The 15,870-nt window shown below is 45.6% G+C and overlaps 1 protein-coding gene across 1 annotated transcript in view; it reads right to left on the reverse strand.

Moving 5' to 3' along the window:
• Positions 1-13,388, reverse strand: part of Galnt3 (polypeptide N-acetylgalactosaminyltransferase 3) — a 34,780-nt gene extending 21,392 nt beyond the window's left edge. Inside the window, exon 1 of the mRNA XM_041631648.1 lies at positions 12,998-13,388. The gene's annotated coding sequence lies outside the window, so the exon portion shown is untranslated. The remainder of the gene's footprint in view (positions 1-12,997) is intronic.
• Between the last annotated feature and the right edge of the window lie 2,482 nt (positions 13,389-15,870).

A 15,870-nucleotide genomic window follows, 5' to 3' on the forward strand; every position in this document is an offset into this window, starting at 1 on the left:
CTTGCTAACCAAGGGGTCAGCAAGGGGTCAGAGGCCTTCGTGAAGTGGATTATAAACAGGGCAGATGCATAGGGAAGTCATGCTGGCGTGCACTGCCAAACAACCTCAACAGTGACCTTCTTTTCATGTGCTTGGCCATTAACCTGTGAAGCACCGCTCTAGCTAAGCAAGCTGATCAAGAGGCTGCACCTGTAAGTCGGCTGGCATTCTCTCCCAGATCTGCTCACAGGGCATTGCTGTGAGTCAAGGCAGAATTGCTACACGTCTTACTGTAGGGTAATTTACAACTTACAATCAAATTAAGTCATGGCTTTTTCCAGCTACTTCAATAACTCGGGCAAATGCAAAACCTAACAGCACAATGAGAACTGTGTTGGCTTTGCTTGAGGTGTCTCTGGGCCTCCAGCATCTGAAGGCAGAAGTTGGCCCGAGGAAGGGCTGCTTGCAACTGAGCATGGGATGAGAACACTGCATTCGTTAGGCCCTGGAGTGAACCAGTGAGTGGAGGGCAGCCTGAATCAGGCTGGAAGTTGAGTTTCTTCGTGATCCTTGAAAATATGTTGTGTAAACTGGGTGGTGGTGGTGGTGGTGGCGCATGCCTTTAATCCTAGCACTCAGCACTCAGGAGGCACAGGCAGGAGGATCTCTGTGAGTTTGAGGCCAGCCTGGTCAACAGAGTGAGTTCCAGGACAGCCAAGGCTACACAAAAAAGCCCTGTCCTGAAAAACCCAAATAAATACATAAATAAATACGATAATAACAACGTAAAAGAGCTCAGTATAATTCCAAGCCATTCCCAACTATTACCAGTGTGACGAAAGGAACATCCCCTGTTTTGTTGTCCCCCAGTCTAAAAATAAGGAAATGTCATTTGTAACAGTGAAAACTGACTTGGACACTTTACTGGGCATTTGCTCCAAAGCTATTATGTAATTTAAAATAAGGAAAAAAATTAACTTTGGCCCCAAAAGATAGCTCAGATATGATGTCTGTTGCCCATAAAAACAAGACCCCAATGTTTTCTGGGCATGTCTAGCTTTAGGAGCTTCATGGTAGAATAAGGTGACCAGACGCGCTTCCACCTGTCTTTAAACACTCCGTGTAGTTGTCTAATCTACACTTTGGCCACAGCATTCCAATGCTTCCCCTCAGGGCACAATGGCTGAGGGGTCAAAGTAATATAGGGCAAGCCAAGGGGCACAGCAGGGTCATGTTGGAATGCTGGCAGAGGTCTTAGAGCAAAGCGCCCAGGAGTGGCTGACATGGCTGAACAGAATCTTGAGAGATAAAAAACTCTTAGGCAGATTGCCAAGACGTAGAGGAGAGATAGACTGGCATATTTAAAGGCTTGGAAGTAAAGAAGGAACAGCCTGATCCGAGCCGAGGTGGGAAATGTCGGGAGACGACACGGGGAGGCCAGGGAGAAACCAATTCACAGAAAGCCTGCGCATCTTCTGGGGATTCCAGAATTTACCCTTTTCTTCTTATCTTAGGGGCTGATGACTTTAAGGTATGATCATAATCAATCTTATGTATTGGAAAACCCAGCCCTAGTAAAAGTGACACTATCAGGGGTACCAGAAGGTAGAGAGGAATCTTAAGAGTGTAGCCACAGAATTAATTACATTTAAGAGAAGAACAGGAGCGGATGGCTACAGAGATAAGAGTTGACAGAGGCAGTTACCAGTTCTGAGACTGGCCAGAAACCTGCCTTGGGGAGTCCTAGGAGAGGCTACTCGCAGAGAGGAACCGGTTCCCGGGACAAGGTAGCTGCTGAGGGGCAGTGCCTGCTTTTGAAGTCAAGCTCAATTTTTAACGCAAAGCTGAGGCCAAAATAGCTCTGGGCTGGTTGCCTGGGATAGAGGGTAGAGAGCTACCTCCACAAATGACCAATTGTTTCAGGCCTTTGTGTGAGTCTGGGAAACAGTTTGGGGAGTAGCTACCTAGGCTAGAAGGATCCAGCCTTACTGGCCAAGTCAAGTCCTGTAAACAGGACTGAGTGGGGGAGGCTGGCTCTCAGAAAGCTGTTCCCTGTGGGGGCCCAGCACTATAGCAAGCCATGGAAAGAGTCAATCAGCGGTATAAGTGTGTTCACCAAGAGCCCTGAAGCCAGGAGGGGAAGCCCCTGTTCTGTTCAGTGTCCTTGAACCACTTTGCTGGCCTGGCTGAACACTGCATCAGTTGGTGCAGGCCAAACCCTTATGAGATTCTGCTCTAATACTGCACGGCAGGCTAATAATTAAAGCACACAGACAGTATAAGCTGGCGAGCAGTAAAGGCTTTCCACTCCCCAGCCTTTCCTGTCCACTACAGGGTTCAGTGTTGTTCTCTGTAGATTAGGCCCGTGGCAGCAGAGCTGGTGAGACAGCCTCCGTTCCTGCTTCCCAAGCCTACTACTCACAGCCACGGACAAAGCCCTCAGGTAGCTGGGGAGGGGTGCTGGCTAACGTTCATGGCCCATGGCGTGTGTTCCTTACTCTGTTTCATCAGTAAAAGCTTTCTCTTGAAGAGAAAAATCCTTCGGTGTATTTACATGAGATAAATCTCTGCAGGGTCTGCCCCTTCTGAAAAGCTTAGCTACACAGCCTCAGATTCCAGCCTCACCAGTCTTAAAGGCTCAGCTCTTTCAAGGCCATGGCTGCACAAAGCATCGTAACTTCCAGTAAACCAATAAATATCTATATCCCTGGCCATCTCGTTCTAAACCCAATGGACAAACACAGTATCTACCCGTCGGAAGAATTTCCTTGTTTGGGGAGGGCATCTCTTACATCTAATGATGGGCAGGGCTGGATTCGGCAGCTGTCTCTTCTCAGTGCTGCTGCGTAACTGCATTCTCTTCTGTGAATCAGTTCTGAGTTTTCTTTCTCTATCATTTGGACTAATTCCCCCCAAGAAGTCACAGATACAAGCTGGAAGGGACCAAGGGCTACTGTTTGGGACAGAGTCACCCAAAGAGCCTTGTGTTAAAGGCTCGCCTGCCCTCACCCCCACTCAGAGAACTTGAGGAAGGGAAGTCTAGTGGGGCAGCAGTTCCTTCTGCTGCTTCACCTCGATGAGGGGCTAATTTGATATTTTCTGTTTCTAAGAATTGGTGTGAAAGTCTCAGGGCTTCCCAGGATACTCTGGAAAACGGCTGTTGGTACAGCTAGGGAAGATACTGGATCTGGGAACTGACACAGGTTTGGAAAACAGTGGAAACGAAAGCTCTTGGTTCTGACAACTAAAAGATGCTTATCTGTTCCAGTCCTTAGTGACCACTAGGCATCTGTCAAAAACATCTCAGCTGCCAGGACTGATGTAGACGGCACGCATGGCTTTCTGGTGGTTCTACAGCCCCACCTTCCATTACAGGAGAAGTATCTACTTTGTCTTTGGTGGTTAAGGTGTGTTTGCCTCTTTGCTTCGGCTGCAACGGGATCCCATTAACTGCATTGAAATCAGGAAGCTGATCTCAACGACCCGAAGAGAGCGACCGCAGACTGCTTTATCCACAGGTGCGAAGGCACGACTCACGGATGTATTTCACAACATTTACGGGAATGACCCTGTGGAATGTGGCTGGAGGGTGAGTGTCTGGGATGCACTGGGTAGTAAGTCTCATCAGCCAGCCCGGTTAGGGAGGGGTAGAACACAACTCCTAAGCAGAAGGCCATTTCAGTTCATTCACCTTCCATGGAAGGCCCAAGAGTATTGAAGGATGGGGATACAGAGGGCAGAGCAGTAAGACTCCTCGCTCAGCTCAGCTACTTTCACCTTTCTACGGCCTTCCTCTCCACTCCTGCCTGAATCTCAGTGCCCTGCCAGCCTGTAGAAGGGACAGCGAACTTTTCATAAGGAGTCAATCACTCCCGTCCTCCCCATCTTCCTTTTCTTCTTTTGTTTAAAGACCAGATGGCCTCTATTGCAACTTCTCAATGCTCGGGGGGAGGGGGGGAGGACAAATGTATAAATAAATAAACATAAAGCATATCTGTGTGTTCCTATTATTATTATTATTATTATTTTGCAAGAACAAATTGTGCACCAAATTTGGCCCAGGGGCTGTATATTCCAACCCTTGCCCTAAAACTTCTAAAAGACTTGAATCTCAACATAGCAAATTTTCCCTTCCTCCCTCCCTAGCTCTACCAACCTGGCTGTAACACAACCACATCCATCTTCAAATCATTCACAGCATTTTTAAGGTCAGGTGGCAAAAGGGCCTAATAGGAAACATAAAATATCTTTGCCTGCTGCTTCAATTTTCTCTGGGTCCCCAGCATCACCCTCGCCTCGTGCTTTAGCAATCAAAACTTCCTTTGTTTTAAGTTTACGTCGGACATAAAGCAGTCTCAGCCTAAAACATAACTGCTCCTTCAATAGCTGACCTCAGGGCGGTTTTCCTGAAGGCCATGAGCAGTCAGCTGTCACACAGGGAGGCTGAGGATCCCTGTGCTGAATGACAAGCTCCAAATAGGGAGGGTCCATAATCCTGCGGGATTTAAACTTAATTCCCTAAGCAATGGGTGAGGCCCTGGTGGATTTTAAGCAGTATGTTAGCCAAAACCGAAAGCTAAAATGATCGCCCTTGAAAGTTGTGCAGGATATACATTATTTTTGGAGAAAGAGGGGCTCAGATAGGAGGGTAGAGGCAATTATGGGATTATTAAAAATGATGTGAGCAAGACATGGATAAAAGAGATATGGAGATTTGGAAAAAAGACCTGAGAGGCAGCTGAACTCAGCAAACCATTTGATAGCAGGCTAGGGAGATTCAATCTGAGCTGAGGATGACCTTTCGCTTGGTGAACGGAAGTTGCTGATGAGCTCTCTGCACTAGACTAGGAAAACTGTGTCAGACAGCAACAATGAAACACTGTACGCTATGTTTGCAGATGACGACCATCGTGAAAAGCTTAACAGCAAAAATAAATTACGAAGGAAATGTGCGAAGGTAATAATGATTTTCTTAATGTGGTATCTTGACATTCTTAATGCCATAAACCATTTCTCAGGAAGATATGTTATACAAAATAGGAAAGGGAACAAGTAGGAAGGGTTGGTCACATCATCTAAAAAATAGCAACTCAGGAGATATCATCAAAGGAAGATCACCAATAGAAGTTTCAGGCCCAATTAGCAATGGCTTCAAGCAGGACAAGAAGACAAGAGAGAAGGTACCAATAATCTAATGTTTAGATTACATAAAACTAAAGAGGTCTTGGCATATAAAGAAGTCAGACTCCAATTAATATATGGAAAAATCAGGCAGGCTATTTTCCTTAAATTAGTTAGGTACTAACAAAGTGTTAAAATTACTCTCTAAGCTAGCCACAGGACACACACCGGAAGTCTCAACTATTTGGAGGCTGACGGATAACTTATGTTGGGAGCATTTGAGACCAACCTGGCCAACTACAGACCAGACCTGATTACACCTCATTTAAAAAAAAATAAATTTAAATTACACCTAACTTAAAAAATAAAGACCGATACCCAGCTGAGGGTGGAGGTACACATTGGCAGGCCGAGCGCTGGGAAGCTGGAGGCAAGAGAGTCCATCTTGGACCGCACAGCGAGCCCTAGGCTGAGCGGGGGGCTTATATATGAGACCATGCTTCAAACGCCAAACAAAACCACCTCAATGGACCTGGGTGGATGTATAGTGAGCAGTATCTACATAACCATAATAAATAAACATCAAACTGCAAACGAAGACCAAGACTTCGATGCGGAGGAAGGAAAAGCAGAGGTGGACGTGTGAGTGGAGGAGATACTTACCTGCCATAATGAGAAGACCGCAGACAGTGCCAAACCCTGACCTGGGACACAGCACTGTCTGTGTATCATTCCGAGGGAGAACACTATAGAGGCATCTAAAGAGAGGGGGGACGGGTGACTGAATGCCTGACTGGACGCTGTCACCGTGGTGACTCATTTAGTAATCACACTTCACTTTCTTTGCTCACACATAAGGTAGATGGAAGCCCTGAGTTAGAATCAGATTTCCATGGCTGTGTCTTAGTTGTCAGAGCTAAGAATGAACCGTCTAGATGGCAGTGAATGCGCTAACCTCTAGGTTTTTCCCCCTTTCTCTAAAGGAATGGAGAAAAACAGCATATACTGTGGAAATTTAATGAGTTGATACATGGATCTAATAGCAAGGGAAGGATAAAAAGACAAGATCTCCTGAGGAAATAGGGAGCATGGAGACCATGGGGGAGGGTTGGAGGGGAGGGGAGAGAAAGGGAGGGAAACAGAAAAATGTAGAGCTCAATAAAATAAAGAAAAAAAAAGAGCTTCTAATCAATTTCTTACATCAGTAGATGATACATATAATGTTTGTATGTCATGAGTGCAAGCAGTTGTGCCCAGTGTTCATAAGTCTTATTATTTCCTTAGAATAGATTTCTAAAAGTGGATTATTTTGTCTATAGATACAATCAATTTAAGACTAAAAAAAAATTTCTAGGTTGGAAAAAAATTTAATGAGTTACATGTAGATTGCTGAAAGTATGTTGGACAAATGAGCAACAGTAAGCAAAGATCAGAAATTACTAAGGTGATAAACATGAATTATTACATGATAAAAAATATAATGGTGGTTAGTAATTGAAAACATAGTTCAACCTGTGGGGTAAACATTAAAGCTGACCACCCTCTTCTGGGAGGAAATTCATTATAAAGGTTGATACACAGCCGAGTACCAAGTAGCTTGTTATTTCTTTAGGCTAACATTTAGTGTGTGATTGGAAGGGAGGGGAGTGCAAATTCCAGAGAGAGACAAATTTCAGCTATAGTTAGAGGTAAAAACGAAGATGCTCAGATTGGAACTCGAAGGCTGAGTATTAGCTGACAGGCCCAAAGGTAGGGAGGTGCTTGTTACAGGCAGAAAGAATAACACTTGGCAATGACTTAGAGGCAAGAAGAACCTGGCAGTAAAAGAGGTTGCCAGAGAAGCAGGCAGGAGGGGGTGGGGTGGCAGCAGCTGAGTCATGCCCAGACTTTAGGCCACATTAAAGGGTTTGTCTTACCCTAAGGGTGTGGAAGGGCTTTGGCAAGGGGTCACGGTGGCCAAGTATTTTGAAAAACTCTCATTCTGGATGCAGTGTGAAGAACAAACCAGAAAGAAGTCAGAAGTAGTTTGGAAAGGCTGGCCATCTGGCCATTGCAAAAGTCCAGGTAAGGGATGATGGTCTTAACGGGCCTGGAGAAAAAAGGAATAGATTTGGAAAATGTGCACTTAAGAGATATAATTAAGAGAGTTTGGTCATGATAGAAATTTTAAAGGAAAACACCTAATATCAAGGCCCCCTTTCTTTACTTTCTGTCTCCACCTTCTACTTTTGGTTTAGCCTAACCACACTATACTCAGGTAAAACCTGCCCTCTTATACTGTCTCACCAGGAGTAATGTCCTCGATTGGGAAGTGTTTATAAACACAAGCTGCATGGTCTTTCAACCACAAAGTTAACTTTTCACTTTTGATAATTGAATCTTTGCATACAAAGTCCCCAAATAACAGAATTCAAAGGAAGGAGATGGGCATAATAGCAACCGAAGTTAAAAAGGCAAGTTCAGTGAAATGCTTCTCTCATAAAGCTGGTCATTTCCTAATGGCCCCCTCCCCCCGAGTGCTCTACCACTATGCCACCCTCCCAGCCACATCAATTCACTGCTTCATACTACAGGCTTGGCTTGCAGAAAATGGCTGCATGTTTCGCAAACCATCCAAACGATGTTTGTGCCCGCGCACACAAACAGGTGCAGAAGCAGACCCACCAATAACCTCCAATCTGCTGAGACCTGAGAGCTACAGAAAACTTGAGATGCGCTCTGCTCAGAGAAGAAAGTAGTTCCAGCTTATGATTTTCATTTGTTTTGAATCATCGTCTCAGGGGTTCTGCCGAGGGTGGATTTGAAGACGGCGAGAGGACACACTAAGACTCAGATAGGAAGTAAGTATAGTAGCCTAGACAAGAGCTGTTAACTCCCTGCTAAAGGGGAGAAGCAGGGGAGGAGTCTTAGTGGTGAGAAACCAGTAAAACATTGGGCAGACTGAGTGAGCGGATGGTTGCTGTGCTAGTCTGAGATGGCAACAACCAAGTACTCTGCTCCAGTTCATTTACAAACAAAACTAACTGCCCACAGTCTAGGAAGTTCAGGGTTGAGGCCCTAGCAGACCAATGCACAGAGAGGGACCATTCCCACAGATGACACACTTGTCCTAGGTGCATCTGCTTAGGTGAATTACCAAAAGTTGACAACATTCCAGCTCTCCTAGCCCCAGTGAAGGCGCAACCCTCACGACCCAATCACCTTCTAAAGGCCTGGGTCTTGTTTTGAGGTAGGTCTAAACTACGCAGCCTTGGCCAGCCTGTAGCTTGCTAGGTAAGACAGCCTGGCCTGAAACTCACGGAGATCTGCCTGTCTGTGCTCCAAGGGTACTAGGACTAAACGTGTATACCACCATAGCTGGCAGCTCTCATATCTTAACCCCAACACACACGGAATTAGATGTCTACATATGTATTTTGGAGGGGCACAAATCCTCATGTGATAATTACTGTGGGGGCCTGTTAGACATAGTTAAAAACAACTCTGATTCTCAGATAACACCATAGGTCCGTAGTCTATTCCTCCCAATCTCTAGAGCCGGATGTGTTTCAACATCAGAATGTTTTGGAAAGTTAGGATAGTGACATGGTTCATAAACCTAACGTAATGCTGCTCCTCATCACAGCCGAGGGCAGGACTATCTAATCAAAGCCAGCACTATTTCTGCAGCAAGATCCATCCGACTAGTGGCAGTTTCCTGACAGTTCACTTGCTCAAGTTTGGCTAACAAATGAGTCACACGATTTTTTGTGGGTAAACGACATGACAAGACTTCTAACACCTATAGATGGACTACAGGAAGTGAAACTTTCTTTTTTTTTGCTTGTGACGTGATGACGGCCTTGTCTACACATGTGTAATCTCCAGTGATTAGGATGATAAGTTAGAGACACCCAGCAGGCCATCATACAGATGAGCAAATTAGTTTACACAGTTTGAAACTCAAACAAGGATAGAGAAAAATGTCACAGAATTACAAGTCCAATTCAGAGAATGACTCAGGAAGGCTTCTGTCTAGTTATCAGCAGCCACTAATGACCCAGGATTCTGAGTCTTACACTGCCTGTGTTTTACCGGAAATTAAAGTACTTCGGTCTCCGGCCATTGCTGGAACTGATTAAATTCAATGTTGTCGTCAACAGTACATTAATTATGCTAAAATCACCCAAATTATGTAATACTAATTATACTGTATTAACCAGATGCAAAAATGGATAGGTAACGGAAAACACTCTTTTCTTCTTGATCAGCTTTCAGACTAATAACTGATTTGTTTACTCCAAATGTACTACTATACTCTGCGGACCAGAGAAATGAATGCATCTGGTACTAGCCATTCCCCAAATATAAAATGCAGAAATATTTTCTTCAGGAGAAGAGCTATTTCCACCAAGAATGCGACGGTGGGGTAAAGTTAAGAGTGTCTTTGAAAACATTAATTATCCCCAATCAGACTTCCCAGGACTATATCCCTACAAATCACTTAGGGATCTAATCTTGTTTTTTTGTGTGTGTGTGTGATTGTTTTTGTTTTTGTTTTAATATGAGGTCTCAAGCTATGTAGCTCTGGCTGGCCTGGAACTCACTATGTAGACTAGATTAGCCTCAAACATAGCTCTGTCTCCCGAGTGCTATATTTAAAGGCAAATACAACACCCCTGGTCTTAATCTAACTTACTGATTTATTACAATTTATTTTTTTATCTTTATGTGTATAGGTGCTTTGCCTGAGTATATGTGTGCAGTGCCCACAGACGCCAGAAGGGGGCGTTAGGTCCCTTGTAATTGGTGTAAGTTTGTTGTGAATGGCCATCACAGTGCTAGGAACTGGATGTTTTCTTGACGAGCAGACAGTGCTCTGATCTGTTGAGCCATACCTCCAGCCCTTGAGTCTAATTTCTGAATCTAGTCTTTTATGGAGAGGAAGTGAGTCCTGTAATTCATCTCTTATACCTGTTTCACAATAAATGTTAAAGTATTAACAGAATATATATATAATACATATATAAAATAGTAAATTAGACTATGCATTCCCTAGTAAATATTTTTCATAATCCCTAAGTCTAACTCAGTCATAAAACTTATAATAAAATTAGCACGAGGGGTGGAAGAATGACAGAATTACTTTTCTCAAACTTTCACTTGACAATTGTTACCATCAAAATGTCCTCACAAAACATTTCTAGTCGTCCCCCCCCCCATCTTTACATACACCACAGCAGGGGAACCCATTTAAAGTATAATAATGTACAATGACATTCTGTGTAGCCCCTGATGTCTGAGAGGTTATCCAGTGTCGATATGCTAGAGCCTCAAACTCTCCATTAAAAAAGGAGTGCAATATGATTTGATGAACTCTGTGTGTGTGTGTGTGTGTGTGAGAGAGAGAGAGAGAGAGAGAGAGAGAGAGCGAGAGAAAGAGAGAAAACCTTTAAAACAATGAGCCTTAACACATAATCAGAGGACACTTTTAGCACTACAGGTACCACCCATTAGCTGACATGAAATCAATCTAGTATATTAATGTATTTTTTTTAAAAAAGCATCTGTGTCGCAAGGCTAGATATTGTTTTGTGAAACTCATTTCTTGTATGTACATACACCCTTGCCAATGTGTTAAGTTGAAACAGAATATTTCAAATTAGAGGACTGTGGGTTTAAAAAAATGTTTTTGCAGCACTGGTATTAAGGAAGTGTGCTTGAAACCAAACGTCTAGATTATTGCAAGTGCAGGGAAGACATTGGGTCTATGCCTCATAAAATATGGTTCCAGCCAATATAATAAAAGATCAGAACTGGCTAATATTGTCCAAACTGGCTCAAAAAAATAACAGTGTCTCTGAAATACCAAAACGGGATTAAAAATTCCAGCCCATATGGCCCCATCAACATACGTAACGTGAAATTCTCAGCCAGGGGAATGCATGCCGGCCTCCCGGAGACTCCGCAGAGCAAGGTGGAGAAGAGAGGAAATCGGAACTGGACCCAGGACAATGGACCACCCTATCATTATGAAGCCCTTCCAGGCTGCATGAGAGAGGAGATCAGCATCTTGTGATGAGTGACGAGAGTGGAGAGATGTCATGATCCGAAAGCCACCCAACAGGGTCATCGCTAGCACTTGCAGCATGACAGTCAGGACACCCCTGGGGGCTCCTGCTAGTCAACTGGGATGGCTTGACTGGGCAACCAAGACAAGAAGGGAAGACCAAGAATGTTCTTAAGGCTTCATGAGCTTAGGGGAGGAAATCATCCCCCCCCCCAATACTTTACAGACAGAAACTAAGGCTGCATTGTTATTGCAACTAACAAAAACATGCTACATTTTCCCCCCCTAAAATTAGAGTCAAGATAGTCTGATAAAACCTGCCCAAGAGCCAGTGAAAACTAATAGTGTTCAAACGGCACTTAGCACATCAGTTTCTCACTATGGAGACAAGACCTTCTTAAAGGTAGGTGAGGCTCTTGAAAAGCCTTGCTTGAATTAACTATTATGTGCTGCTATGATGTTTTTTTTTTTAAAGATTTAATTGCACCTCATAAAAAAGTCCATCTGTATAGCCTAAAGCATTTTAAGTTAAGCATACAATCTAAATATATATTTTAAAAATTAGTAAAGGCAGAACTAAACACATCCAGGGAGTGGAATTACTATTTATTATTAATTTTTTTTCTTTGAAAAATATGTTGGTTAAAAATGTATGAAAAATGCTTGGTAGTAATATATTGCCCAGAATGTTTCAACTAACCTTCATGTTAGGTTCAGATAATGGTGAAGGTTAAAAAGAAATAATTATAGGGCTCGGCCTTGAACTTAGATGCCTAAGAAACAAACTCTAAAGTTAGTTGGTTAGACTACAGATTTTTCTCACAACACAGAAACTCTGAAGCGCAAATGTAACTTTCTGGATTTTGACAAAGGATTCGAATTCAGATGTTCATTATGTAGTGTAACTTCAACAACAAGTCATGTTAGTAACATGTTCCTTAAAAAAAAATCAGAAAAAGAGGGAAGGGGCAACTTGATTTAATTCCCAAAACAGAAGGAAGGAATTAAGTCTATGGTAAGAGCAGTTTTAACCTTAATTTTTAGGCTTCCGAAAATCCTAATTAGGTAGACAGGAATTTGGGCTTGGCACTCCCAGGTTCAGACGTGGCAGGATGCTGAAACAAAGTTTTTTTTTTTTTTTTTTTTGAACCTTTGAGTCATATGCCACAGGCACACCAGATCCGAGATACACTGGTCCTTAAGTCAACAGGTCCTCTAAGAGGAGGGTGTGCAGCTGGTGAACCGCAGCTCTATTTCCTCCTGCCACGAAGACCTGGACTCTGCCACCTTCAACCGGAAAGTGGGCGCAGCTCTGACTCCGGGAGTGCTCCCGGAAAGTGCAGAGCGCGAATGCCCGCGTCCCGACCACCGAGCGCCTTCCAAACCATTCGGAAAGCTTCGACATGGCTCGGAGCTGCCGCGGTTTCCAGTCTGGGACTGTCTGGGGGTTAGCGGGGAAAGTTGCCCGGCACAGCCACAATCCTCCCCGTCGTGGGTTTGGCCCCACTAGGTACCCGGGAGCGGGCAGGCAACCTGCTAACCCAAGTTGGCGAGCCTTGCCCAGCGCCTCCGCCGGAGATCCGCCTTCCCGAGGACCAGCCCGGGGTCAGAGGGACTTTCGGTCCGGGTAGAGCACTCTGGCTGGAGCTTTGCCCCCGGGGCTGCCGAGGGGCATCGGCGACAGGAGTGACCCGTGTCCCCACCGGCCTCTCCCGCTCCCGAAGGGGGGCAACTGAAACCCGCTCTCGAGACCGGGTCCAACCGGCCGCGGGCAGCTTCGGGGGACCGTCCCGCAGCCTGTCCCTCTCCCGGATCGCGGGGTCCCCCGCCGGCTCCGAGCCGGCTTACCTGGCAGGTGGGCAGGGCAGGCGGCGGGAAGCGGTGGCCGGCCGGGGGCGCTGCCCGCCGGCCCGGTGCCAAGTGCAGGTGGCGGCGCGGGCGACTCGGGTGGCTGGGACTCGCGTGGGCCGTTCGGTTCAACTCCTCCTCCGCCGCCGCTTCCTGCCTGCCCGCCGGGCCTCCCGCGTTGCCAGGCGAGGCGGCGGCCAAGGCTCCTCTTCCTCTGCGAGTCTCCCAGGTGAGCTCCCGCCGGCGACGTCGGCAGGGGCGAGGCCGGATCCCGCGCCTGCGCGCCAGCCCCGCGCCCCGCCCAGGTCCTACCTGAGCGCTCCAGGTGAGCGGCGGGCGAGCGGGCCGGGCGCGCGCGCCGCAACTCCTCCGCAGCCCGCGCGCCTCCTTCCCAGCCCCGCCGCGTTCGGCTCTGCGCGGCCCCGCGCCGCGGCCACCCGGTACCCGGAGCCCACAGACGGGGGTGGGAGGGGGGGGGAGAACCTTGCGAAATCTGAGCCGCACTTCCCCCCGCCCCTTACGCGGCTCCCCTGCTTCTCCGCGTGGTCCAAAGCCAGGGATGCCGAGGGGACCACGATGGGACCGCGTGGCTTCCTCACGGGGCCCGGCCGCTTATCACCAGTTAGGTCGGTGAGCTTCCTCCCTTGGTAGCCTTGATTTCATCACTCCACTCACTTGAGCGCAGCTAGTGGTTTCCGTTTCTGGCCGCGGGCGCTAGGGTAGGGATGCTTCACGTCCCAAGGAGGCGCCTCCCCTCTTCCAAAGTAGAGCTTCTAGTATTTGGTCAAGTTTAGCTGATTTGAGGTGCACCACCAAATCCCTTCGTAAGTTGCTGTCTGTTGCAAGGCGAGCCAATATATATCCACAGGAGAGGCATAGCAGCGCCCTTGGGAGAATCCCTCTGCCAGGGTTTTGGAACGAGAGTTTGTGGTTTCCTGGAGAGGGATTGTTTTTATTGAAGAGTGGTCTGAAAGACCAAGGTGAGAACCTAAACTCTTAAACATGGTTGGTTTTGCCGATGTGTCTAAAACACTTAAGTCGTGTTTTCCCCTTTCTTTTTCAAAATGCCTTCCGTTCCTGGGACCCTGACACCCAAAACCAGGGCTTCAACTTGCCTTTACGCTGTCCTATGCAATTGTTATTTGATTGTTCTCAAAAGTATGTGGGGACATGGAAAAACAGCTAAGGACTTCAGTCAATGTGTTTGATCACATAGGGTTAGGTTTTCCTGTAACAAACAATGAAGGCCTTCCTCCTACATTTTGCCACTGGCACCGCTTTACTAGCTTATGAGTTTTATATGTGTCTTGAAATTAAGGTTTAAAATTATTAGTACACTATCAACAGAGGTTAGTTTTACTTGTGTACAACATTCATTTTAGCCAAGCACCATTTTATAGTCCTAACACCTATAATTAGGTTTAAAACTCAGATAATTCTTTGTTTTGCACATTTCTGATTGTTTTGTGGGAATCCGGGAACTTTTGTGTGACATTTTAGCATTAGCATCTAAAAGCATTTTTACGTTCCTTCTTTTTTCCTCCTAAAATAAAGATTTGAGAGACACGTGCGTATTGTGTGAATTACCATAACAACTTTCCACGGTGCGGTTTTAGGCCCAGAAGTAAAAACATGAATTTCCTAAATTCATTTTATTTTGTTGGTTCTGTGATTTTTTTTGTTTGTTTGTATCTAAATGGAGAGAGAATCGTGCTCATCTTTGGGGGAATTTAGGGGAAATCCTAGTGCATAACCACAACATTCCTGCCTCCTTGCTGTGCATAACCCACCCTGAATGAGGCAGGGGTGTGGCAGTGCCCACTGAGCAGGGCCAGAGCACATGGTACAGGATGGCATCCTAAAATCACAGGAGGAGATGCGGTGACACCAAGACCAGTTACAGCAGAGAGGGACTGGGAAGGGCAGCTAGGGCAGGCAGGCCAAAAGACAGTGTGAGACATCAGGCCCAATGGTGCAAGATGAGTGGACAGAGGAGATGTGGGAGGTGTTTGAGTTATGAGAAAAATTCACTGCCAGCTTTACAAGGACAGAGACGGTACCCAGGTCATCAGTATTTCTGAATTTAGCCTTTCTTGTTCCCTTCACAAAGTATCTGAACTATTATTTCACATCATTCTGAAAGCAAAGTGTTAAATTTAATTTCAAAATTTTCTTCTTCACATCAAAATTAGAATGCTAAAGGCTAAGGACAAGTATTATTGTGCTGAAAAATTTAATATCCGAAGTCTAATTAGATGTAAGAAACTTGAAAGTACCATCCTATTCGTAATTATGAAACCAAGCATTCATTTCATAGAAGTAAAATTAACATCTCATCGCACAATAAACTCCGGGAGGCTTCGTGCACATATGCGTCTCTGAAACAAGTCTACTTAATAGTACATATTTGGCACATGATTATTCTTAAATGAGGAAACTGGGCAGATTTTACACAGGAGAGACGTGCCACAAACAGCTCTTCTCTCCTCAACACACACATGTATGTTCAAACATGTAGAGCTAGTCACAAACTGCTCAGTTGTGTAGACCCGAGGCACTCCCTGATAAATCATATCTGTTAACATTTAAACTATTACCAAGATCAAGACTTGCGGTGTACCAGCTCCACAGGAAACGTGTGAACGAGTCCACCAGATGCCACGAAAACAAAACAAAACAATGTGTGTGGCACCTTTATCAAAATAGAGATGCAAAGAACGGCTGGCTTAAGACCACGAAGAGGGAAATCATCTTGGGCAAGGGAAGTGGTGGGTTGGTCATCTAAAGTACATGGTTTGAAGTACGGCCAATTTTCAGATGCCTCTCCTCTCTGAGACGCTGCGGCAAGCTCTTTCCACTCTCACGAGGCATAT

The sequence above is a fragment of the Microtus oregoni genome, unplaced genomic scaffold (assembly GCF_018167655.1).
Source record: "Microtus oregoni isolate MIOR12 unplaced genomic scaffold, Mior012 000037F_ref0000500, whole genome shotgun sequence".
Taxonomy (NCBI): Eukaryota; Metazoa; Chordata; class Mammalia; order Rodentia; family Cricetidae; genus Microtus; species Microtus oregoni.